Source organism: Mesoplodon mirus, assembly GCF_964341445.2.
Source record: "Mesoplodon mirus genome assembly, chromosome: 1".
Taxonomy (NCBI): domain Eukaryota; kingdom Metazoa; phylum Chordata; class Mammalia; order Artiodactyla; family Ziphiidae; genus Mesoplodon; species Mesoplodon mirus.
Window position 1 is genome coordinate 90507236 of NC_138976.1, and position 27242 is coordinate 90534477.

The window sequence follows — 27242 nt, forward strand, 5'->3', positions numbered from 1 at the left end:
ACAAGAAAAAGTAAATAAATAAAAGGACTCCAAAATGGGAAGGAAAAAGTAAAACTGTCACTGTTTGCAGATGGCATGATACATAGAAAATCTGGAAGACACCATCAAAAAATTATTAGAGCTCAAAAATGAACTTGGTAAATTTGCAGGATACAAAATTTATATATAGAAATCTATTGTATTTCTATACACTAACAGTGAACTATCAGAAAGAGAAATTAAGGAAACAATCCCATTTACAATCACGTAAAAAAGAATAAAATACATAAGAATCAATCTGCCTAAGGAGGTAAGAGACCTGTACCCAGGGAACTATACGACACTGATACAAGAAATTAAAGATGACACAAACAGCTGGAAAGATATACCATGGTCACAGATTGGAAGAATTAATATTGTTAAAATGACCATCATACCCAAGGAAATCTACGGATTCAATGCAGTCTGTATCAACACATCAAGGGCATTTTCCACAGACCTAGAACAAATAATTTTAAACTTTGTATGGAAACACAAAAGATCCTGAATAGTTAAAACAGTCTTGAGAAAGAAGAACACAACTGGAGGAATCATGCTCCCTGGCTTCAGACTGTGCTACAAACCTACAGTAATCAAAAGAGTATGGTACTGGCACAAAACATCGATTACTGGAACAGAATAGAGAGCCCAGAAAGAAACCCATGCACTTATGGTCAATGAATCTATGACAAAGGAGGCAAGAATATGCAATGGAGAAATGTCTGGGCTTCCTTAGGGACGGTTTCATCAATTAATTTGTTTTCTTAAATGGACCATACTTTTCCATGTCTTTGTATACCTTGTGATTTTTTTGGTTGAAAATTTGTCTTTCAAATATTATAATGTGGTATCTATGGAACTCAGATTCTCCCACTTTCCCAGGGTTTTCTGGGCTTTTGATTGTTGAAGGCTGTAGTAGTCTGTTTGTTTAGGGACCTTTCCAAACTATTTTTGCAATGACTGTTTTCCTTATTGTATGTACGCACTGAAGTCTCTGTTCCTTTAGTTCATGTTTAGCTAATGTTTTGACAGAGATTTCCTTGAATTCCTGCACCTAAAACAAACAAAAACAAATATACACAAGCACATCCACATGCACACTCAAAACCACACACCTCTGCCCATTGTGCAGATTGCTGGATCACTCCTTCAACATTTAGCTGACCTGCATTGAGTTCAGGGCTCAGCCCATGGTCAAAGCTTAGAGACTCCTCTGGTGTTTTCAGAACATGCATCTTATCTTGAGTATGCATGTGGCTTTCTTAATTTCTCTGGACACATGTGTACTTTTGGTAGGTTCTAATTTCCCAAAGAATCTCCCCCAACTTTGGCTCCTGCATCTTCTGTGGTCTATTGTATTTCAATGCACAGTCTTCTGCCCCAGCCATCTGTGCTTTGTTAGTTCACCTTGCACTTTTTTTGAGCAATGACTGCTGCTTTTCCAGACTGTGTTCCAAGTTAGCTAAGGCAGAGATAAGCATCTTGTGTCAGTCCTTCAGGTAGCTCCCAGACAGGTTAGAACAGATACACATAATAATCTGACAGTATGGTCTCTTCTGCTCCCTCCTGAAGCAGGATTGAGGGTCCCATACTAGGAATGGTCTGCTGCTACTTTAAGACTATCACTGCATTAAGACTCCACCACTTTAAGAACATCACTACACTAACAGTGGATGGAGCAAGGGCAAGTAAAAATGACACAAAGCTTTCCTGCCATTTTCAAATTGCCTCTTCCCTGGTTCAGTATGTGTTTGGTTGCTATAAATCTTTGGCTGATTTCAGGACTAAGAGAAACTCAAAGAACCCCACAGCAAGAAACAGTACAATCAAACTCTCAGAAGCCAAAAGACACAGAAAGAATCTTTTCTCCCAAAGGAGAAAGAAAAAAGAAATTTGTTACAAAGCAGGGATCCTCAGAAAGATTAGAGCTAATTTCCTATATGAAACCACGGAAGCAAGAGGCCAGACATTTTTAAAGTGCTGAAAGAAAAAAACTGTCCACCAAGAATTCTACATTTGTCCAAACTGGTTTCAAAACTTAGGGAGAAATTAATGCATTCCCAGATGAACAAAGGCTGAGGGCGTTTGTTTTACGACTTCCTACCACTGCCCTAGGAGAAATGCTAAATTGAACCTTCAGGTTGAAATGAAAGGACACTAGACAGCAACTCGAAGCTGTATAAAATAGAAATCTCCAGTAAAGATAAATACATGGGCAAATACTAAAGCCAGTATTGTGTTATTGGCTTGTAACTCTACTTTTTATTTCTTACATGATTGAAAAAACAAATGCATAAAATAATCATAAATCCATGTTATTGGGCTCACAAAGTATAAAGGTGTAATTTGTGACAACAATAATGTAAAGAGGAGGAATGGAACTGTAGAGGAACAGAGTTTCTGTGTGCTACTGAAGTTGGTTTCAATTGAAATTATATTGTTTTAACTTTAGAATGGTAAATGTAATCTTCTTGAGAACCACAAAGAAAATATCAATAGACTATATGCAAAAAGAAATGAAAAGGGAATCAAGAGTTCACCACAAGAAAATCGGCTAAGCACAGAAGTCAGTAATGGAGTAAATGAGGGGCAAAAAATGCATAAGACATACAGAAAACAAGCAGGAAACAGACAGAATTAAGTTCTTCCTCATCAGTAATTTTTGAAAAAGTAAGTGGATTAAGCTCTCCAATAAAAAGATAAACATTGGCAGAATGGACTTTCAAAACAACCATAATCCAAGTATATGCTGTCCGCAAAAACCTCACTTGATTTCAAAAGACACAAGTTGCTTGAAAGTTAAAGCATAGAATAAAATATCCCATGCAAATAGTAACAAAAAAGAAGGAAAGAGAGACAGAAAAAGAAAGGAAGGAAGGAAGGAAGGAAGGAAGGAAGGAAGGAAGGAAGATAGATCTGGGATGTCTATGTTACTATCACACAAAATAAACTTTAAATCAAAAACTATCACAAGAGGAAAAGGAGGCCACCATATGTTGATAACAAGTTCAATCTATCAAGAAGATATAACAACTATAAACATATATGTACCAAACAACCCCCAAATATGTGAAGCAAACATTGACAGAATTGAAGGAAGAAATAGATAGTTCTAAAATAATAGGTGGAGATCAATACCTTGCTTTCAATAATGGAAAACACATCTAGACAGAAGATCAGTAGAGAGGTAGGGGGACTGAATAACACATTTAATCAACTAAACCTAACAGCCATATATAGATCACTCCACTCAACAACAGCAGAATACACATTTTTCTCAAGTACACATGGAACATTCTCCAGGAAAGACCATATGTTAGGCCACAATACAAGTACCAATACATTTTTAAGAAATTGAAATCATACAAAGTATCTTGTTTAGCCACAGTGAAATGAAGGTAGAAATCAATAACAGAACCATTGATAGCCATTTCCCATCATGCCTGCCACACATGATATAAAGCAATGAAGGGAAAAACATAATTTACCATTCAGAAAAGTGGGAAAGAGGACATACCATTGACACAGAGTGTGTGCTGTTTTCCATTGTCAGGGATAGAAATAAATTAGCATCATTTATTCATTAGTGTGTTAATTTCTTGGTCAATCATTGGGCAGCCAGTGTTTCTGCCTGATGGGAAGATTTCCTGTACTCAGTGTTGAGTGGAGCCAACCTTGAAAGGGACATTTTAAAGGGTTATACTGTGATGGGCTTCGCAGTACCCTTCCTCCTATGCCAGTATTTAGGCTGGGGTATTTCCATGGAGTGTGTACAATCGTAGGCCCCAGTTCACCAGAATTTAGTTTGACTCGTTTTGTTAATACATTCCCTCAGTACTTTGTCTTTTGTAACCTTTTGCATTTACTTCATTCTTTATTATCACTGCAAAACAACTTTGTTTCCTGTTCAGATGCCAAAAAGTGGATATCAATACCTCCTGAGTTTTACACATCACAGATCAGTTTTGGATATCAGGGACAGAGACAACAGCTATTTCCAATGACTCTGAGACATACTTTGAACATGTGATTAAAATGTTGAGTGTTGAAATGTGTGTCGAGCTCATTATACTTGCTCTAAAAGGATCAAACTGCAAAGATTTAAAAATCTTTACCTTTGAATAGTTTTCCTGTGCTGTCCTTTTGTGTCAGACTGTTAATGTGCAGTCTGGCATCTTCAAATAATGTGGCTTTGTAACCAATTATTTACATGTTGTTTTATCCACAGAGAATCTTTTTTTAAAAATAAATTTATTATTTATTTTTGGCTGTGTTGGGTCTTTGTTGCTGCACACAGGCTGTCTCTAGTTGGGGCGAGCGGGGGCTACTCTTCGTTGTGGTGTGCGGGCTCCTCATTGCTGTGGCATCTCTTGTTGCGGAGCACGGGCTCTAGGCACTGGGGCTTCAGTAGTTGTGGCACACGGGCTTCAGTAGTTGTGGCTCATGGGCCCTAGAGCACAGGCTCAGTAGTTGTGGCACACGGGCTTAGATGCTCCGCGGCATGTGGGATCTTCCCGGACCAGGGCTCGAACCCATGTCCCCTGCACTGGCAGGTGGATTCCCAACCACTGTGCCACCAGGGAAGTCCCCACACAGAGAATATTAAGGTCAAAACATACAAATCGATTAACTACACTTCCTCCTGTTCACATTTCCCTCATCTTTTCTTCATCTTCTGTCTATGTATCCTTGGCCCTATTTATATTAAGTGGTTTTGCAGTTATATTTGATTGTCTGTATTCCGGTGAGTTACCACAATGCTTTATGAGACACGGTAGGATATAAATGCATTTAAGTAATATATATATATATATATATATATATATATATATATATATATATATATATATATATATATATATAGTTTGCTTGAGTGCAGTGTTTTTTGTTTTCTGTACTGAATTCATTAGCATGGGTCGGTATAAACTTTAGCATAGGTCGATATGTAATTTGTAAACTATTTAATAAAGTCTTAAAAGTGAGGAAATAAGTCTTTTAAATTTAATTATTTATTGTAAAGAGCAGAATAGCATACATAAACAGGTGCCTAATGAAAACTTGTATTCTAATTTGAACTCTCATGAACACCTATTTTTTTTGTTCTTCTAATGGTATGATAGTAGGCCATTTGATTATTTTTATTTTTATGGCTTTAACTTTAGAACAATGAAATACTCATAAATTTTAAAAAGTATTTTTCTTTATTTCATGGGGGTGGGATACTGGAGAAATGAAAGGTCCAACACCTATTGAGGAATCCATACTTGTCTATATAGTGTGTACTTTTATTTCAATAACTGATTTAAAATTCCTAAAAGGATGCTATAATAAGTTATTATGCCACTTTACAGACTGAATTAAGTGAATTTCAGGGAGGTATGAAACTTGCCTAAGGCCATCCAGCTGCCAAGTGGTAGAAGTGAGAATTAAATCCAGGTATACCTATCGCCAAAGTTTCTGCTCATCTCTTTACATCATCCACTTTTAATAGCCAATGCTTTTCTGCTTACAAATATGACTGAGGTTTCCAGACAGTCAACATTGCTTTTTAATCAGATAGAAAAATTATTGTTGCTTCTCTAAAGACATATTCCTTTTCCATTAAGTGACTTTAGTTGTTCAGATAATACTTCCAGACAGTAGTCATCATACAGTTGGAGACTAAGAACAGAACTCAGGGATGTGTCTAGCAGTCAGTAAAGACCAACTGGGCTCACTGATGATACTTACGGTCATTTCCTCTAGACTAACATAATGTTATTAATAAGACCCTAATAATTCACAGTACTGCCCTTGCCTGATTGTTCTTCTCCCTCTATCACTCTCTCTTTCCCCAGATTATTATTATTTTTGACAATTTTTGGTGAATTAAATCCAGGGATTAGTATTCAGGAGCGCTAGTCACAAAAGCAGAGAATCTTAGCTCACACCAAAGGAAGAAAATAGAGAAAAAGTATAAAATATATGAATACACACATTTCACACATGTACCAACTATATGTTGCACTTCTCCAAAATCTATTCGGTATCTGCACATTTATTGTATATTAGCAGTAAGACTAGAAATGAGCATAACGCTCTGTTTACAAGATACAGAAAACAGACCCAAATATGAAAATTACTAGCAATGAGAATGGGGAAGAAAGACTACAACAAGGAATGTAGATGATATTTTTGTTTCTTAGCTGTGATGCCAAATATTGAACTTTCAACTTGAGACAAGGAGGCCATAAAAAGTTGTATTAGTTTCCTAGAGCTGCCATGACAAAGGACCAGAGACTGAGGAGGTTAAACAACAGAAATTTACTCACTCACGGGTGTAGAGGCTAGAAATCTGAGATAAGGTGTCAACAGGATTGATTTCTTCTGAGGTATCTCTTCTTGGTTTGTAGATGCCATGTTTTCCTTTTGTCTTCACATGGTCTTCTCTCTGTTCATGTCTGTGTCCTAATATTTTCTTTTTATAAGGACACCAGTCATACTGAATTAGAGCCCACCCGTTTGACCTCATTTGACCTCAGTTACCTATTTAAGGGCCTTATCTCCAAATACAGTCAGATTACGAGGTATTGGGGGTTAAGACTTCCACATATTAACTTGAGCAGGACACAGTTCAGGTGATAATAGAAGATAAGAGTAATTTAAGCAAGTAAGTAACTATTGTTTACAGTGAGTTGCTTAAGGATATGAATTTACTCAAGAAAAACAAGAAGAAATTGCGTAACACTGTGTGTTATACGAAGATATTAAACTAATCATCATAACATCCTGTGAGATGGGCATTAAATTAGACTAAGCAAGAGTAAGCAACTTATCCAGAATTGTATAGTTGGTACTTTCCAGAATTTAAACCAGGTATTTTTCCAGTTCCCTTCTACGTTATATATTCATTTCATTATTTGAAATGAATTTTGAGTCCTCATTTTGCTTAGTTTCTGAAGTTATATGGGGATAGAATGGAGTTGGATATTTTCAGTGACATTCACACATGGGGAAGGAAATTGAGTCCAGAAGCTTCAGCAATGTTTCTATGGAGAATGCTAACAACAGAACCAGAAACACCGTTATCCTTTTGGTTCAGTGATCTTTCCTAAAGCACTACAAGAATCAATTTTAAGAAGCCCAATGTTTTCCAAACTTTCACCAATGGGCTCTCTAGGGTCCTCTAACAATATCTAAGAGACTAACTAGTTTCACATTCCAAGCCACTTAAGACAAGGAGTTCTGAGTGTTCTCTGTGAGGAAATCAAGTGACAATCATAGCTGGTAATTTAGGGTAGTTTCTTCAGGGCCCAGGCAAAACCTAATACACAAGTAATAATCATTGTTAAGTGCATCTTTGACAAGGATTCATCAAGTATCAAAGAGGTCTATAAATTGGGAGAAATTATGATCAAAGACAAACATAGACCACACTTATTTAATTAATGCTCAATTATTTATGAGTTTAACTTTGGTTAACCTCATTTTCCTTCTTCTAGACAATTTCCAATTCATCTCCACAAAGAGACCAGAATACTTACCTTCCAAAACAAGATTTATTGTGTTCCTTTAATTCAAAGCATACAGTGACTTCTACATTCACTCCACCAAGTTTTGCTAGGAGAGAAAAGGAGACATTATATTTTGTCTTGAATTACATATGCCACCATACTTGACTTAGCCCATCCTACTGGAAGCACTTTGACGCAGATTCTACAGTGTTGTCTTACATCCTCTACGGAATCAAGCCAAGGGAATCACACATAGTTACAGCTGGAAAAACGTTTGTTCTGGGTTGATACTTTTAGCCTTTACCACCAAGACTTTATCACCAGGATCTATCTTTACAGTCTCTGAACAGGAGACCTTCTTGCCTTCCATTTTCATATTGACAAGGAAGGTAAAGGGAAGAACTGAGAAGTACCCAAAGTCAGCTAGCAGCCAGCACAGATAAATCATCTGTGGAGATATTGTTTCTTTCAAAAGATATAAACATGAGAGGAAGTCCTAGTGTTTGAAACAATTGTGCATAATAAAATTCCACGAAAACCTAGAAATCCAGATGCAGATCAGTAACATATTGGCTAAATAAGCTGTTATGTTCGTGCAATGGACAAGTGTACAGACATTAAGAAGAACGAGATACTCATTTCTATGAGATTCTCTTTTCACTGAACTCATCAGTGCTGCAAAAACAATGTTACATAATACTTTTTCTTTAACATTATATCAGGCATCCTCATCTTGTCCTGCGTTTATTGCCAGTGTTACTAAAGTTTATCATTTACCTCTTTCTCTTTTAGACATATAATTTCTTCTTATTTTGGAAGCATTCATCAATCCCTATTTTACTCTTTCTTTTAAATTACAAATGAATATTGAATTTTATAAACTATCTTTTGGGGGCTATTTCAAGTGATTGTATAGTTTGGCTCTCCTTGGACCTTGTTATATGGTAAATTATATTTTGTTATTTTATATATGCTATTTATTATATTTCATATTATGTTTACTAATTACATTTATTACATTATAATTACATTATAATTAAGGTAGCATTTTGTTTTAGATAGACAAAACAACCAGTGGAACAGGAAGCATCTTAAAATTAAATGCAAGAGCATAAGGGAATTGAGATTAAAATAAAATTCACATTTTGGATCAGTAGCAAAAATTATTCAACACAAGTGGGAAAATATGGCTATCATTACTAAATTCTAGATACAGCAACTAGCTAAAAGTTAAAAAAATAATGAAACTGTAAAAGTATCAGAAACCTGGGAGACATGAAATAAAGTATTCATGACGAATACCTTTCTAAGATACAAAGAAAAAAGGATACATTTAATTATATAAGAAATAAAATTTGCCTCATGGCAAAATGCACTACAAAGGTCAGAAAACAAGCAAAAGAAATGGGGAAATATATTAAGAAATGGATATGCTTTGTTAACAACTTTTGAGAGAAGCACATGTTTCTTTTTCCTTTAACCTGTTATGGGGGTATTAATCTATAATGTAAGTGCATGGTTCCTTTCCTTTAACCTGTAATGTGAGATTTAATCTATATGGTAAGTGCATGGTTCCTTTCCTTTAACCTGTAATGTGAGATTTAATCTATATGGTAAGTGCATGGTTCCTTTCCTTTCATCTGTAATGTGAGTGTGAACATGTGGCACTGTTCCCGAGCACAGACTTTGGATGTTCCTGTACTGGTCCCATCACTGACCATCCACAAAAACTTACAAATGTTGCTTCACTTTCCTGGGGGTTAGAGTCTTAGCTACAAAATGGAAGCAAAATAGAACTTTCCCACAGGGATGATAGAAGGTTTAAAGGAGTAAATATGTAAGTGACTTAGCACAGTGCCTAGTACAAGAGAGATCAATATAAGTACTTATCAATTTTTTAAAGAGACAGATGAAAGAAATAAAATGTGGTAATTTCAATCTATTGATATATATTCTTGACTTTAAACTACCTTTTCATTCATTGGATGACCTAACTTGCTCATGCTTTTTCTTACTCTAGTGAACTTGGGTAGCTAATATCATAGTTTAAAATTTTTGCTTTTATATTTACAAGTAAATTTGACCTGTAAATTTCTTTTTCCTTACAGTCCTAATCTATTTTCAGTATTAGGATTATATAGACTTCATAAGATGAATAAAGGAGCATTCTTCCTTCGCTTTCTCTAGAAGTTTTTCTTTGTTAATATTAATGTTATCTGTTTAATAGAAGTTCGATAGAATTGACCTCCCAAATGATCTGGCTGGGTCTGGTATTTTCTTGGTGAAAGATTGTAAACTATTGACATAATTCCTTTACTGGTGAAAGAACTCCAGCTATAGATTTCCTCTTGTGTCAGTTTTGGTAAACTTTAGGAGCTAGGAAATTGTCCACTTTACAGAAAAGTTCAAATTTACTGGCATTTTATATATTCTCTGTTTGTACTCTCTGCTATAACATTGTCCTGATTCTTTCTGTATATTATTTACTTATGTTTTTGTTTTGCTTAATCAAAGTGTGTTTTTGAAATCTTTTCAAAGAATATTCTTTTGACTTACTAAATCACCTCAATTTTATACTTTTTTCTGTTTTATTAAGTTCTGCTCATGTATTTATTATCTATTTTTCTATGTTCTCAGGGTTTATTGTTTTACTCTTCTGATATCAATTAAAACACTTGATTATTAATTTTAAGAACTCTTTTTACTTATAAATAGTTGAACTTTTTGAAGATTCCAGCTTAGTTGTAAGTATCTAAGGGTCAGCTCGTCCACATTGTTGCTAGCCTAAGGCTTAGTTCACCCTATCGCAATGTATATATTGACATTTGTTACCCTCGACTTTCTGTGTTTTGCTACTTCTCACTTTTCTTTGGAGAGAAGCCCTTTGAAATACCCTTAACTTATTTTACAGCCAATAAGTCTTTAAAATAATGTGTATTTTTTAAAGATAAATCTACTTATATAATTAGGCAGAAAATCTGATCTGCCATATTTTTAAAAACAGCATAAATTCACTCTTCTCCATGATTAATCTGCTGTATTACACGACCTTCGAGTTTTTAGCTTTATCAATGACATGTACTTGAAAAATGTTTTAAAGATCCTACCCAGTCTTTTAAAACATCCTTGTTCCTTGTTTCACTTCTAGTTTTATGTATATTTTCTGCCTTGCACCTGATTAGTCCAACATCTGATGGATGGCCTTGGGAATCTAATTCTGGTATTGATTGCTTTTTGCTGATTCTCTCCACTTCTAGCTGATTTCTTCATTATTGTGTAAATTTAGATCATGAGCTCATGTTTAGCTAAACTTTATCTGTGGGAATGCTATAGGCCTGTGTTGAAGGTCTACCTCTCCAGAAAGGGTTTAGTTTTGTGTTTGGAATACCACCAATTTGGGAGCATTTTAAGTTAATTTCTTAGCTTCTGTTTTCAAGACCGCACATAAATTTGCAACCCAAACACTGGGAACACAGATCTGGGGTTCAGAATTCTCAAGATTTCCTACCTGTTTCCTACCCAGAACAGAGGCCAAGAGAATTGGGTCTTAGTCTCCCTTTGCCAGCAGATATTTTTTCTCCTGGCACACCCTTTCATTGAAGGTGAAGCTAGGGATAGATAGGTTTAGTTCTAACTTCCCATCTAGTAGGGATGGAGTCTTACCTCCTGCCTCTCATGTGGTCATGGCCATTTAAAAACAAGTCTCTATGTCAGGTGTGTCATTAAACCAAGGCATCCAGACAGATGCCTATTTTTATGGCCTATGAGCTATGAATAATTTACACATTTTAACTGGTAACGTTTTAAATGGTTACCTAAGTACCTAAATAATATCCTCAATTTTGCCTCTTTGGTCTACAAAGCCTAAAATATTTGCCACTTGGCTCCATAAAAACAGGATTTCCAGCTTCTGTTCTAAGCTATCAAGATCTTCAATCCACTCCTAATATAGCTATAACTCTCACACATGTACCACCCTTCTTTCATGGGTCCTGGAAATTTCTACTGCATACTTCAAAAATCAACCACGCACTTAAAAATAAGTTGTGTACATTTAACCTAGCATACCTAACCCTTTTCCTTTAGGAGAGTTTTTCAAGCAATCTTGCCCACCGTATTCTTTAGAGCTTCATTAATGGTGGCAAAAAATTAAAACAACTTAACATTCAACAAATGAGAATTGTTCATAACAATTATAGAAGCACATACAGTAGAAAACTCTAAACTGTTATTGAAACAGTGAGACATAACTAGTTTTATTCTTAGAGAACTATGTTCATTTAGGTCCCTTTTGTTTAAATAAGTATATTTCTGTGTATGTATGTATATAGTCATGTATTTATATACACATACATTATTTGTATGATATAGTTATATAAACGTATGAAATACATACCTATACACATACCTTTGATTTATATTTGTATACATACACAGGAATATAATTATATATATTATATAGTTATATACATTGAACTGAAAACTGGTAGTATACATATATATCGTGTATAAATATGTGTCTATGTGCATGTGTAGAAAAGCAGGTTGAGAGATATGGAAGCATGAGTTAGACAGGGTTCACGACTGTAAAAGTAGTTATGTGTAGGTAGTGAGGTTAAGGCCTATTTGATTGAAAATATTGCATATTTTTACACCAATTGTTATGATGAACAGATTCCTATGTAAATAAAATTATAAATAGCTATACATACTTGTATGTGTAATGTATAATTAAAATACATATAGTTTCATAGATGTATTATATTTATATTACATAATATAATTGTCTTATACTAATACATTATGTATTGTGTTATATAGAATATATTAACTATAGTGTATTATATCAGATAATAATAATTATATATTTATAATATATATAAATATATATATTTATAATTTGTGTATTATGATATAATTGTTTTATAATCAATATTACAGGATATATCATATTAATATTATGAACATATTAACCATATAAATACATTTCATTACTCATATATTTTGTATATAATATATGCTAGGCAAAAATATATATTAATATAATACATAATTGTTACACATTAATATAAATATTAGTATGTTAAATTTATATATCAATATAATATTTAATATTGGTATATTATAGTTAATATATACATAACTAATGCTCTGCTACAAGTAGAATAAGATCAGGAGTATGGCCAAAGCAAATTCTAAAAATATTAGATTACTTATATTCATTTATATGTCATTTTCCTGGAATCTGCATCTGGCTATTAGAGAGGACACACAGCAAAATCAACAAAAAGTGCCCAGGAGGACATAGGATCCTTTATTTATCGGAACCTCAAAGGAAACACAGTGCTATCCAGTCCCCCATCAAAGAGCCAAGAGCAAACCTTGAAGCACCCAGTAAAAGCCCATTCAAACAAAAAAGCTTTTCCACTTAAACTGGAAAAAGTTAAGCTCCCAAGAGACCCCCTACATCAACCACCGAAGCTCATTTGGCAGTAAAAACAATAATGTTCACCGAACAACAAGAAACCCAAAACAATAGTTGTTTTAGCACAAACACAAAAAAGCAGCTAATGAGTGTCTCTCCTGTTTGAAAGAAGGGGGTGGGAAGTGGGCAGAAGACCTGATAGGAAAGATAAAAAGCAAAGGAAAAGGAAAATAAAAGTTCCCAGTTTGACACTCAAGCTGTCTTCTGCATCCATTTCGTCAAGACCACCAAGTCAATGTGGAGGCTTTTTCCTCCTTCCCTTTTCTTTTCATGAGACTGATCACAACCAGCACTGCAGAGTCCATCGAATTAAGGAATGCTGTTGCCTACATGTGTGAATGAGCTGTGAGTAAAGTACTGAAGTAGAGGACACCTAAAGTGAAACGTCTTCATGAATGTCCATGTGGCTGAGCAGGAAGTTAACCTTTCATAGATGTGCTAAAGAAGAAGAGTTGGCTTTTATTTTATTTACTTTTCCCTGGACTGTGTTGAATGACTATCACCTACAAGTTCAGGCTACTTTTTGCTGAGGATTAAAGCACTGGGAGAGCTGAGAGAAAACTGAACAGTAGAGCTGTCTTTTTCTTGACCAGTTCACCTTACTTTCCCAAACTCTAAGTCTTTCCCTAATTCTTTCTCCTTTTTATTGTAGTAAAATGAACAGAACACAAAATTCACCATTTTGATCATTTTACAATTCACTGTACCATTCAGTGGAATTTAGTACTGTCACAATGTTGTGCAATTATCACCACCGTCCAGCTGCAAAACATTTTCATCCCCCCAAGAGGAAACCTACACCCATTTTAAGGACTCATTCCCTATTTCCCTCTGTTCCAAACCCCTGGCAACCACTAATGTATAATATTTGCCATGTGTATGGATGTGCCACTGCTGGACATTTCGTATAAATGGAACCATACCATATGTAGCCTTTCGTGCCTGATGATAAGTTGTGCAGTGGTAGGAAAAACTAAAATGCGATGTACTGTAGGATGTATGTTTTACTGAAGTGGCTTGGTCAGATTATAATGATTTATGATAGAAATCACGTAAAGCAAGCATCACAATTCTCCAGGAATGTTCTGTAGAATGCTAATGTTAATTATGAATATGTGAATCCCAAATCTTTCATTTGTATTGACCTTATCTCATTAATTCTTCTCCCAACACTGCCATAACTAGAGTTGAGTTCTAAAACGTACCTTCTTCTTTCCCCATAGAAATTGTCCCACAATTTCAAAAAGTTCTCAAAGGTGAAAAAGTGCACACGACGTTTATCACGTTTGCAAATGTCGATGGAAATGCTAAGCTAACACTGTCCAAAATGCAATATTCTTCTGTGAGAGCACCCAACTTTAAACAAATACACGTATTCTAAATACAGCTTAGATCTGTCACATGTTTTGGTCACTGAAGTATGAGCAGACATGATGGCCTTAAATGAGCAGAAGAGGCCTTAAATGGGCTTGTGCGGTTGGGCTCACCTATGTTTCAGTGAACTTTTAAAGAAGACAGGGCCTGGGAGCTGCAGCCTCACAGTTGGGCTCCAGACGAAGAGGCGTGTGACAGACCTCAAACTGACCCAAAACACGGAGCAAAACTAGCCATCTAGAGGTCTAAAAGAGAGCCACTGCAGCTAGCCCATAGATCCAAGAAAAATAAATTCTTGTTTATGTAACTGAGTTTGGGGTGATTTGTTCCAAAGCATTATCACAGCAAGAGCTGACTAACACAACATCCTCCAAATCATTGTTATGTAAATGGATGCCACCATGCCTACATTTAAGGCAACTGTGTCCTCAAATTGCGAGAAATCCTGAACTCTTGGTGCCTCTCCAACACAATGTACATGGCTGAATTTCCACAAATAAGTTCACTAATATACCACCAATATCTCCCTAAACTTGTATTAAATGTAATGCAAAGTTCTTTCTTTTCATTTTCTGCTTCTACATAGTTAAAATGCTGTTTATCAATGGAAAACGGTTCTTGCCGTTTGGCTTCTGTCGTTAGAGTCCTTTGAACTCTTTGGTTTTTCAGCTCCTAGGCTGTAACATTTGAATCAGCAAATGCCCCAAGGAGAAAGGCTGCACCAAATGTCAAGCTTGCGTCTGTTTTTCCCTTCTCTCCAGAACTTGGCCCACATGTCTTGGTGTCTCTATAACATTCAGACGCCAGCAAACAGAAGTTCTCCTACTCTATCCAGCTTTTCTAAAATTTCTTTAGACTTCGCCTGCTCTCATGTTATGATTCAACTATCATCTCAATTAACCCTAGGAAGAAAATCTACAATTTTTAGAGAAAACGGAACCCTGGTACACCGTTGGTAGGAATGTAAACTGGTGCAGCCACTGTGGACAACAGTATGGAGGGGTCTCAAAAACTAAAAATAGAACTACCGTATGACCTCGCAACTCCACTGCTGGGTATAAATCCAAAAAGAACAAAAACACGTGTTTTCAAAAACATGTATTTGAAAAGATACATGCACCCCAATGTTCGGAGCATCAGTATTTACAATTACCAAGATATGGAAGCAACCTAAGTGTCATCAAGTGATGAATGGATAAAGAAGATATGGTACATATAACCAATGGCATACTACTCAGCCTTAAAAAAGAAGGAAATGTTGCCATTTGCAGCAACATAGATGGACTTGGAGGGCATTGTGGTAAGTGAAATAAGTCAAACAAAAACAAACACTGTAGGATATCACCTATCTATGGAATCTAAAAAATACAGCAATCTACCGAATATAACAAAAAGAAGGGGAGTCACAGATATAGAGAACAAACTAATGGTTGCCAGTGCGGAGGGGGAGAAGGGGGCAATACGGGCTGGGGAAGTGAGAGATGTAAACTACTGGGTGTACGATAGGCTCAAACATGTATTGTACAACACAGGGAATATAGCCAATATTTTGTAATAACTGTAAATGTAAAGTATCCTTTAAAAAGTATACAAAATTTTTTAAAACAGAAATCATACTGAAAATTGGAAACAATTTAAATGTCCATCAACAGGAAAATGCACATATAAATTATTGTATTGCCCTACATGGGAATCCTACATAGTGAGGAAAGTACATGAACTAGACAGATCTTTACACGTCAGCATGGATGAACCTAGCAAAGATAACACTAAAAAAAGCAAGTAAGAAGAGAAAACATAGTAGAACACTCTATGAGGTTTAAGAACACTTAAAAATGTAGCCTAAATAGAAAGACATCCATGCAGTGATGGAGACCAAGTTCAGAAGAGTGGTTACCCAGGGTCAGCTGGGGAGTGGCTGTGTTTGGGAAAGTGGTCACAGCAGGCTCTTCAACAGGAATGGTCATGTTTCAGTTCACACGCTGGCTGGAGGACGGAGGGGTGTCTGCAATGTTATAATGTGAGCACGCTGCATGTGAAAGCCATTGCTGACCACATCTAGGGGATCTGATACGCGGGAGCTGGTAGTGGGTGGAGGCATCCGGAAGGTGGTGGTAGAAGAGGAACGTTGTATGCATAACGCCTAAGGCCTGACCAGAGGACGACCACTGTTCTAGAAACTGGACACAAATCCAACTTCTACGGCCAATGTTAAAAGACAAACTGAGGCATGTTTAAAAGAAGACTTTACGTGAGCAAAACTAGATTCAATTCAGGCACCGCCAAAGCGGAAGTGGTGAGGAGCACTCCAGCCACAGGAGCTGCAGAGATTTTTAGTTTCAAAGGGCAGAAGCAAAGCAAGGAAATGACTGACTTGCTATCGCTTTAAAGCCTAGTTGGTGGTTTGTGACTGGTTGTCCTCAGCGGTGTGCGTCACCCTGAGGCGTTGACAGGCTTAGATTTTGGTTGCTTTACGTAGGCGGCCGCATCACTAGAGCCACCGCAGGCTAACGGCCTCCTTGCAGGGTTCATTTACTAACACCAATTGTCTGAGTCCTTACTCTGACTCGGTCACTTCCCTTCCTACGCCTCAGTTTCTCTTCTGTAAAGTGGATATTCAGTAGTAAATTCTCTGTGGAGTTGTCAGTACAAAACAAAGTGATTATTAGTAACCACGATCATGTCCTGAATGCATGGAACACGTCACCATTTGCCAACTACCGTGTCAAGTTAGCAGAAACTACAGAAATTAAGAGCTCTCCGCATAAATTCACACACCCGTGCACCAGGTAAGGGACCACAGGCAGACGTTCACTCAGCCTTTCGTGTGTCCCTCACGGAATACACGCTCTCTCCTGGGCGGGGGGAGCACAGACACTTACGGGAGTTTACTTTTCAAATGCGTTGATACAACCAGGTCTCACTTTTGTTTGGATGAGTCAGCAAACGCTTTTTGGAAACCCCAAAGTCTCCACACCTCCAACGTTTCGCGCTGCCTTAGTCTCAGAGCTCAAACCCCTACTCTTCAGGCTGCGTCACCATGGGAGACAGGGCTGCACGCGGACGCGACGCACGGCGAGCGTGCTGACGTCCTCGAGCCCCGCCCCCACGGTCCCGCCCGCTGACTTAAACGGCAGCCCCGCGGCGTGGAGGGCGTAGATGTGTGCGCCAACACCAGGCCCTGCGGGGTCTCCGGAGCGCGGCATGGGGGGGGGTTGGCATAGCTGGGGCCCGTGGCCCTATGTCTTCTGGCTGCGACGCCGGTCCTGCGCATGCTGCGGGGCCGCAACCGCCGGGCAGTGGGCGCCCGAGGGGCCGGGAGGCGAGCCGGGGCCGCCAGGCGGGTGTGGGCATCGTGTCCGCAGCCAGCGTCCCCGAGGCCGTGCTCGGGCCATGATCACTTGGTGAAGCTGCGCCGGGACAGCGTGGCCGATATCTTTCCGCGCTCTGAGGACCTGTGCGCGCTGCAGGACTCGGTGCCTCTGCCCTCCGTGCATGCTTCCCTACAGGAGGGCCTGCTGGACTTAAGGCCGACCGCCTCCGCGGGGTGCACTGGGCACCGCTCCTGAGCACCCGCTGCCCCTGATCTGTATCCAGAGCTTCTTCCAGCCACGGCTTGTCGAGACAGGTTTGTACTTCCCGCTTCCAGGACCCCTCGTGTGGGCGCTGAGAAGCGGGGTTTTAAATGGTGCAAGGTGGAGGGTGGGCACTAGAACCAGTGCCCAGTGACCGGGTGTGCGTGCACTAGACGGGGTGTGCGGCCTAGGACTCCTGCCAGCTCGGTGACCCCAGCCGAGTGCCTTAAGGCTTCAGGGTCTCAGTGTTCTCATCTGTAGTGTGGGCTTAACAGGACCCAGTCTCTGTGGCGGTTACAAGGATGCACTGTGTTAATGCTTCTAGACTCTACAAAGTAGAACACTTAGCACAGTTTGGAGCATCGTTAATTGTTGCACAGATGTTACCTGGTCTGTTGAATGACTTTGCCTGGTACACACCAAAGCGATTAGGAAATGGATATATCCCAGCTTGATTTCCTTTCCATTAAAACAGGGCTCGGGAAAAAAAAAATCTGTTTTTCAGTAGTCGTATCATATAGTGGAAAGAGCACTGGTGTGAAGGCAGCCTAGGGTTTGAATTCCAGGGCTTATGCTCTCTGTGGCCTGGGCAGGTTTCTTTTGCACTACAATCCCCACACTTGTAAAATGACATTAATAACCACTCTTTCTGTGGGTTCTTAGAATTAATTAAGCAGGTTATGTGTGTAAAGTAGCCTGGCACTTGAATGAGTTGTCAGAACCAAGGGCTGCTGGAGACGATGCTTCCGCCCTAGGTAATCTCCCCTTCTACTGGGCGGCAGGTGGACACAAGCACAGTAATCAGTGCTCTGGAAGAAGTGAGTTCTGGTGCTACAGAGCACAGAATCTTTTTTTAAATTTAATTATTATTTTATATTGGAGGTTAGTTGATGTACAATGTGTTAGTTTCAGGTGTACAGCAAAGTGGTTTAGTTGTTCATATATCCATTCCTTTTCAGATTCTTTTCCCGTACAGTTTGTTCCAGGCTATGGAGTAGAGTTTCCTGTGCTGTGCAGTAGGTCCTTGTGGATTATCTGTTTTATACAGAGTCGTGTGTCTATGTTAATCCCAAACTCCTAATGTATCCCTTCCCCCGATCTTTCCCCTTTGCAGAGCACAGAATCTTGGAAGGGAAAGTTCAGGGTAGGATTTTTGGAGGAGGTGCCATCCTTTCTAAGGATATGTAGAAGCTCCTGGGGTGGCAGGAGAGAGCAGTGTGTGTTGAAGTTTGAGAAATATAAGAAAATATGGCAAAACTAATGTACAGGACTGGAACTCAGGGTTTGGGAAAGAAATGAGAGTTGATACTGGAAACTTAGTGGGGCCCAAGAGAAGGGGGCCTTGTTTGTCCTGTCAGAAGTTTGCATGTTTATCCTGAAGGCTGTGGGAAACACCAAAGAACAGTGAGATGAACTTGTGGTTTAGAGGCTCACTCGGACCTCCATGTGGGAGGCAGTTGATTGGGTGCAGGGTGAATTGTAATCTGAGGGTCCCACTGAAGTTATGAAAGGTGGGACTGGGTTTTGCAGATCTGAGAGAGAATGGGTAGGGCCTGGTGACCAGTTAGAAAAGGGAGGGCAGCAAGCGTGGGTGACAGTTTACAGCTGCATCTTTTTGAGAGATACAGAGCACAGTAGGAAGGGATTGGGGGTGGGGAGAGGATCTTACTTCATCTTCAGTGCTTTAGAGGGCCCTGGTAGATGGGTCTGGACCCAAGGTACAGATCTGGGCTTTTTGGGAGGACAGGTGTTTGAAGGCATGGTAGAGACTTAGGTTATCCACAAGAAGATCCAAAGAATCATAGGTCTGAGAGATTTTTAAGTGGGTATATTTGAGGATGTTTATAAGCTGTGAGAAAGTAGCCAGCAGAGGAAGGGTGTAAAGATCTAGGACAGGAAATGATTGTTCATTTGATTTTGAAAAGCTGAATGCTTATCGTGTGCCTGGCCCTTTTCTAGGATCTGGGGTTCACACCGTCTGTTATCTCTTCTGCAAGGATAGTTCAACTCATCCCCTGGTGAAGAGAAGTCAGATTATTCTTTGCGTCCCATTCAGGTATAAGAACAGTTCTGTACCTCTGAAGGGACTTTACTTAACCAGAGTAATAAGTTAGAAATCAAAAGAAATTAGAGCTGGAAGGGACCTTAAAGGCCACTGTACTTAATTTTGCCTGATATTTGACATTGAATGTAAGAAAAATTTATTGTAGAGCCCATTCTCTTCAGAGTTCCTTCACTGAACTTTCTTTATGTCTTGCATCCAGTGGGTCTATCTTGTAAATTTTGGCCTCCTCCTAAATTTGCTTCTTCATCCATATTACATTTTGCCCAGACTATGGCAGAAACTCCTGGGTGGTTTCACGGCCCCTGGGTTCAGTTCCTCTAAGTTCATCTGCCTACTCGGGGTAAGTGATCTTCTAACAGAAAAAGATGTGCTTAAAATAATGCTGCTAATGGCTTGCCCACACAGAGTTAGTGCATAGTAGCCGCCCAGCGTGTGCTCTGCACGGAGGCGTGTAGTATGAACTGTGCTCGGACAAGCCTTATAGGGCTCTTTGCCCTGAGGAAGGGGAGCTTTTTGTGATCACTCCCTTTATCTAGTCGGTCCTTCAGCAGTGGGGCGCCTTTTTCTAATCAGCAGAGGCATCCTTACTCAGCTAGTGGTAGCCCCAGGTCTCACCACCTGTGGGATACAAGCCATGCTCTCTCCCAGGCTTGCTTGGACCAACGTCTCTATTTTCATTTCTGTCTCTTCTCACACTTGGACCCCTGGCCTTTAGTCATCCCCACCTGCAGCATTTACAGTGCCCAGCAGGAGTCAGGCTTGAGTGTCTTTTCACACATGTTCCCTCTGCAGCTAATGCACCTCCTACTCCAACTCTGCATAGCCTCATCTTTCCAGACTGTACTTCAGGGTTATCATGAAGCTGTCACTTAGATATAACTTTTTGCCTCCATAGGAACCTCTGTGCATAAAGGTTACGTTTATTTATCTCATGTGATTGAAATTTTGAGTTTATACATCTTCCTCCTTAATGAAGGCTTTAAGGGCAGGAGTCGTTTCTAATCCTTAGCCCAGAGCAGATGCTTTTGTTTTTATTTAGATACTTTTTAATGATGATAAAATGTTTGGTTTTAATCACTCATTTTACAATAATTTTGCTTTAGGTTGTGACAGAAAAAGAGTTTACAGAAGTCGTGTTCCTGCGATAAGAAATAAAGATGTGACCTTTCAGTTGTGTAAAGCTCATAAATGCTGTGTAAGTGCGTCGGGTGCGCTAAGGAACATGGAGCTAAGTGGGCTAGTTGTGTGAGAGAGAGACTTAACTATGTTAACAAACGTGAGCCTTCATTGTGTCCTGCCAACATTTGATAGTTGCCTTTGGGGCTAACTAAACCAGTAAAAGTTTAAACTGTTCCTCCCCATTAAAGGGATTGAATAATTGGCTTCTTTGGTGCACCTGTGTCTTGTGAATTGTCCAGTTGGGGATGAAGGTTTAGAAAGTGGGTTTCAGTCTTGTTTAAGTCTCTTCCCATCAGACTGGTCTCATGATTTCCTACACACCATGTCTGTCTACCTTTTCCTGTCTACCTTTTGTTGGTAGTGTTCAGGCCTGGATTGTCTCCTGTACCTGCTCAAACCTTGGTCCATTCTCATTTGTACCATGGAAGTTTGTCATGCTGGATACTGTCAGAATTAATCTTACTTAAGTTTGTGTTAAGCCACAAACTACCTGTTTTGTATATTTTCTGTTTTCTCTGTTTGTTTATATTTTTATGGTTTCTCTTCAAGAAATATTATGGGAAGGGAAATAGCAAGATGAAGAGCAAAAAAGTCATCATTCTCTTTCAATTGTTAGAACATCTATGTGCAATCATAATTATGATGCACTGTGGTATGTGTTAAAATAAGAAATATATGTAACGTCCCGTAGGAGCAGCAAACTCAGTGGTGTTGGTGAGGGTGTGTCATGGAAGTAATCACAAAGCAGGTGACTCTTGATTAGGGTCCTGAAAGATTAGTGTGCCTTCCCGGTGTCCAGTAGTGGTCTGGAGGGGTCAGGAAGCCTGCCTTTCAATCTGAGGGAACAGAGAGTTTGAGGTCCTCTCTCTTCTATTGCTCTAGTATAGTATACTGCATAGCAGCTAATAAAATACTGGGTTTATAGTTGACATTTAAATTGCTGATTGATCATCAAGATTGGCATGTATCATTGGAAATGAAAATCGGAGGAGTCTTATGCTTTTTAGGTTTTTCTTTTTTTTCCCTTTGTCTCAAAAGTATGTAGTACTTTACTGAGTGGTTGGGAATAAAGTTTGCAGTATTCAGTGTATTCAGTTTTAGTACCTAAATAGAATTAAACTGTTGCTGTAAACTGGAATAACACTTTGTTACTGACGAGTTTTAGGATGCATCAGTTCATCAATTACCTGTTTGGGAAGATTGTAGTTAATGATTTTAAGAATGTGGCTATAAACCTCCAGTTGACTCAAGAAAAGCAAATAAGTCAAGATTGACAAATGTATAGGCTCTTCATCTTATTGTGTGTGTGTGTGTGTGTGTGTGTGTTTTCCTTTTAGTTACTTGTCAAGGTATAAAGAACTCTATCACTGTTAAGACAGTAAACTTCACAGGGTATAATCTGACATGGCAGGGAACAGATCACATGGTCAAGATCTTAAAGGTGATTTGATGTTTAAACTTTCATGAAAACATATGTGATTGAAGCACATTAACATATTGATACAGATGGCAGTTAATTTTTGTCTTTTCATACATGTGAGTGCAGCTTTTGTTTTGTAGAAAGAATATGACCAAACAGTGATGTGAATTGCTGTTGCCTAAACTATAGTGTTGAATCCCCAATGTTTGCACTTGAGTTTAACAACTCTGTGGTTTCCTGTCTTCTTCCTGAGACACTTGATCTCAGGTCCATCCTCGTTACACAGAGTAGTAAATTAGAGAACAACTAATATCACCATTTAAAGAAGTGAGACTGAAATCTCAACCATCCTGAACATAGGAACTGAAGGGGGCTCTCAGCCGTTCAGAGAGTTATTACCAAGCCAGTCGGCTTAATGCTGTTCAGTTTTCTCCATAGCAGAGCCTTCCAGGTCCTTCTTTTGAGCTTATTTATTTTTATACACAATTCTGTATGGATACTGTACATAATACTAAATAGTTGTATTAACTGGGTTTAACTGGTGATGTATTTACATGAAGATCTAACTTCGTTTTGTTGATATCTTTTTAGGGGCTTTCCATTCATCAAAGCTTGTGATGTATGTAATCAGTTGCTGGTGTGTAGCTATCACATTTATGATATATAGGGCTTGAATTGGGAAAGGTGGATGGTCATTCTTCTTGCTCTTTAAACTGACAGAGCCTTACATGAAGCATTTCCCTCTCTGAAATAAATCCGTGTAAAACATGTTTGGTCGCTCTCCCAATGCAACTGTGTAGTTGTGTGGATTTGGTGCACAACTGGCAGCCTTGTGGTTACGTCTGTAAACAAGGAAGCCTGTTTTCCAGTCCACAAATCAGCTGTTACCCAGTGAAACGAACTTGACTGCCATTTCTGACCCCTCACATGGAGCTGTCATACTCAAGAATGTTCACATGTTTTCAAGAAACGTTGTTTGCGGGCTATATGTACAAATTCCTGATCTGAAAGCCAATATAAAGCAACATCTCCCAAACCTCTGCTCTCTCACCAAGGCCACACACATTCCCTCGCTTATGGCCTCGTGGCAAGCTAATACTGTCAGTATCAGATTCTCCTTCCCAGTGGTCTTGGGAGACTGCATAGTTGCTCTGTGAATGGCACCACTGCTGAGGTTGAGAGAAGAGCATCTTGGGTGTCAGTCCTGGCCTTGCGTTCCCGGAGAGAGGGGTGTGCACCTCGTTCTCCTGTTAGGGTTTTCCTATGCTGCAGGGTTTGCTGCTTGTTGTCAAAATGATGTCCTAGTGAATTGTTTTCTGTGTGGTTATATAATCCCAGCACACTTCTTTATGATCTGTAGACTTTTATGGGGTTGTGGCCAGGTCAGTTTTTAAATGTTTGGAAATGTCCTATTGAACAACATTGCAGTGGCAGTAAAGCTTGATGGGAGAATTGTATTACTGTTGTCCTAGTTTTGGCTTAAGGGTGGTGAGAAGATGAAATTTTTGATGGGTCAGTTTTAGTTGTGTATGTGTATGTGATTTATTTTTTAAAATTCTAATGTCTATTATTCACAGCTTAGATATGTTGACTTTCTGATTATTCATCAGTCCCTTTACTGATGTATTTTCCTCTGAAAAACTACATTTTCTTCCAGACTGGTTTTTTTTTGCCTTTTTTTATTATTTAATTTAATTTAATTTAATTTATTTTTTTGATTAGTTTCTGCTTTATAACAAAGTGAATCAGTCATACATATACATCTGTTCCCCCATCCCTTCCCTCTTGCGTCTCCCTCCCTCCCACCCTCCCTATCCCACCCCTCCAGGTGGTCACAAAGCACCAAGCTGATCTCCCTGTGCTATGCGGCTGCTTCCCACTATCTACATTACGTTTGGTAGTGTATATATGTCCATGCCTCTCTTTCGCTTTGTCACAGCTTACCCTTCCCCCTCCCCATATCCTCAAGTCCATTCTCAAGTAGGTCTGTGTCTTTATTCCTGTTTTACCCCTAGGTTCTTCATGACATTTTTTTTTCTTAAATTCCATATATATGTGTTAGCATACGGTATTTGTCTTTCTCTTTCTGACTTACTTCACTCTGTATGACAGACTCTAGGTCTATCCACCTCATTACAAATAGCTCAGTTTCGTTTCTTTTTATGGCTGAGTAATATTCCATTGTATATATGTGCCACATCTTCTTTATCCATTCATCCGATGATGGACACTTAGGTTGTTTCCATCTCCGGGCTATTGTGAATAGTGCTGCAATGAACATTTTGGTACATGTCTCTTTTTGAATAATGGTTTTCTCAGGGTATATGCCTAGTAGTGGGATTGCTGGGTCATATGGTAGTTCTATTTGTAGTTTTTTAAGGAACCTCCATACTGTTCTCCATAGTGGCTGTACCAATTCACATTCCCACCAGCAGTGCAACTTAATAAAATAATATGGGAAATTCCCATTACTAATCCTAACCATGTACAACAGAGGTCTGTACAGTAACATAGCAAAAATAAGTTCCTGTAATTTTACTTAGTCATTGCCTGTTTTAGACTAAGGAGCAGTGAGAGACATTTATAAATAATGATACCTCAGATCACTTTTGTTAAATGCCCTCTAATATTTGCATATTTGGCTCTGGCTTGTGTTATCTATTTTACAATCTTGTCTTCTTTCTTTGCACTTTAGTGTAACAACTCTGTGATTTCTTATCTTCTTCCTCAGACACTCAGGTGCATCAGAATTTCCTGTGACTGTGACAGTAGAGGGTCCTTCCTCCTCAGAAATCGAAGAGGTCGATGATTCCTCAGAACGTGTTCAGGAGGAGCCAGAGAAAATCCGTTTGAAACAAGAAGCATTGCAGGTACAAAGTTATCACTTTAAAGCTATAGAGAAGATTATTTTTCAAATGGAAGCCTGACTGCAACACTGCACAGCTTGTGTGAGGGTTCTGTTTTCTCCTCTCATCTGCATTGTTTCCCCTTGAATGGTTCCTTAAACTTAGACCAAGGTGAATGGTGGACATTTGAACTCTAAGAAATAAAAATCAAAACTTGTCGTTAGTAATATATTTTCCTTTCCTCAGAACCTTAGTATATTAGATTTAGGGAGAACCTTAGTGATCATAAGATAAGGAAATTGAGTTCTGAATGAATACAGTGAGCTGATTCAGTGATCTTGTTTAAGATGAGAAAATTGACAGTTCTAGTTGAACTCTCTTTTTATAAGAGGAAAATATGGCCTCATTTTAAATAAAAGTAAAGTTGAAAAACGTTTCGATGTTGATATTCTCCTTTCCTAAAATCAAAAATATCAAGAAGCTACATTCTATTACCAAATAAACCTGACCTCTAATGTCATTCCATACTTTTGTTTGTATGGACAGAAAAGAAAAATTGATTTTCATAAGAAATTTTTGCACCTCAGAAATAATATATTTATTTTATTTCAACTTCAATGCAGAGCTGAACACTTCTAGTAAATAAAGCAACACCATTTGGGGGGACCTTGTCTTTGTGCTGCAAAGTCCATGTTTAATTCTAAAAAATTATTTAAATTTAATTATTTAAATTTAAAAATTATTTAATGTGATTTTCTTTTCATATGAAACATGAAACTTGACAGGTTTCAGAACTAATTATCCCATTATTGTAGGACTATGGGAATTACTCTTTGATTTTCGAAAGAGAAAGTTAGATTTTTATTTTTTTATTTTATTTTATTATTTTTTGCAGTACGCGGGCCTCTCATTGTTGTGGCCTCTCCCGTTGCGGAGCACAGGCTCCGGACGCGCAGGCTCAGCAGCCATGGCTCATGGGCCCAGCCGCTCGACCGCATGTGGGATCCTCCTGGACCGGGGCACGAACCCGTGTCCCCTGCATCGGCAGGCAGACTCTCAACCACTGTGCCACCAGGGAAGCCCGATTTTTATTTTTTTAATGAAAATTAATGATAATATAGAGAAATTTTAAGAAAAGAACTTAGAAACTTATGATTTAGAGCAGGAGAAATCTTTAGTTCATGTAGGGTTACCCCCTTTCGTTTTATAAATGAGCACCTACAATTTGTAGCACGTAAGTGGTTTATTAGTAAATGGCAGAGTACGACAAGACCCTAGAGCATGTAACCTGCATTCCTTGTCATTTTAGATGTGGTGTATTCATTTCATTCACGAGTAGACCAGGAGATTGTATTTCTAAAAGCAATGATAGACACTGGGGAAGACCAAGAAGTTTAAACACTGGGACCACAGAGTAGCAGATTCAGAATGCATGAGAACCCTTTTAGCTCTTCTCCATTTTGACAAGACACAAAAATGATGGTATCAAAGTGTTTAAGTATATAAGCCCACGACAATCTAGAGATTTCAACATAGTTTGGAAAGACGGAAGACAGGTGGAAGAGTGTGAAACCGAAGCAGTAGAACAGAGGAAAAGCATCACCTAGAATATGCACAGGGACCACGTGCAACTGAGGAGGATTCTGACCCCACCTGCAGAAGTAGCTCCGTGCTTTGATGCGCATGTATGAGAGAGGGTGGAGTTAGTTAAAAGTGTGACTGAAATAGGGGAGCTCATTGAAGGGTTGTGTTTGGAGGAGTGGACACCCAGCCCCGCCCTCACCCTC

The 27242-nt window shown here is 38.7% G+C and overlaps 1 protein-coding gene and 2 long non-coding RNA genes across 4 annotated transcripts in view; 2 read left to right on the forward strand and 1 right to left on the reverse strand.

Annotated features, from left to right (window-relative positions):
* Positions 1 to 17320, reverse strand: part of LOC309803804 — a 24687-nt gene extending 7367 nt beyond the window's left edge. The window contains exons 1-2 of the long non-coding RNA XR_014293998.1: positions 17253 to 17320; positions 7542 to 7617 (exon numbers count right to left, since the gene is read on the reverse strand). This is a non-coding gene — a long non-coding RNA (uncharacterized lncRNA). The remainder of the gene's footprint in view (positions 1 to 7541; positions 7618 to 17252) is intronic.
* A 608-nt stretch (positions 17321 to 17928) lies between these two features.
* LOC309803878 lies at positions 17929 to 22747 on the forward strand. The gene is made up of 3 exons (XR_014294012.1): positions 17929 to 17998; positions 21114 to 21205; positions 22527 to 22747. It is a non-coding gene; the product is annotated as an uncharacterized lncRNA (long non-coding RNA).
* A 2679-nt stretch (positions 22748 to 25426) lies between these two features.
* Positions 25427 to 27242, forward strand: part of LOC309798827 (uncharacterized protein) — a 192686-nt gene continuing 190870 nt past the window's right edge. Inside the window, exon 1 of one of the 2 annotated variants that reach the window (XR_014293235.1) lies at positions 25427 to 25479. The gene's annotated coding sequence lies outside the window, so the exon portion shown is untranslated. The remainder of the gene's footprint in view (positions 25480 to 27242) is intronic. The other variant, XM_082611507.1, reaches the window with a different exon arrangement.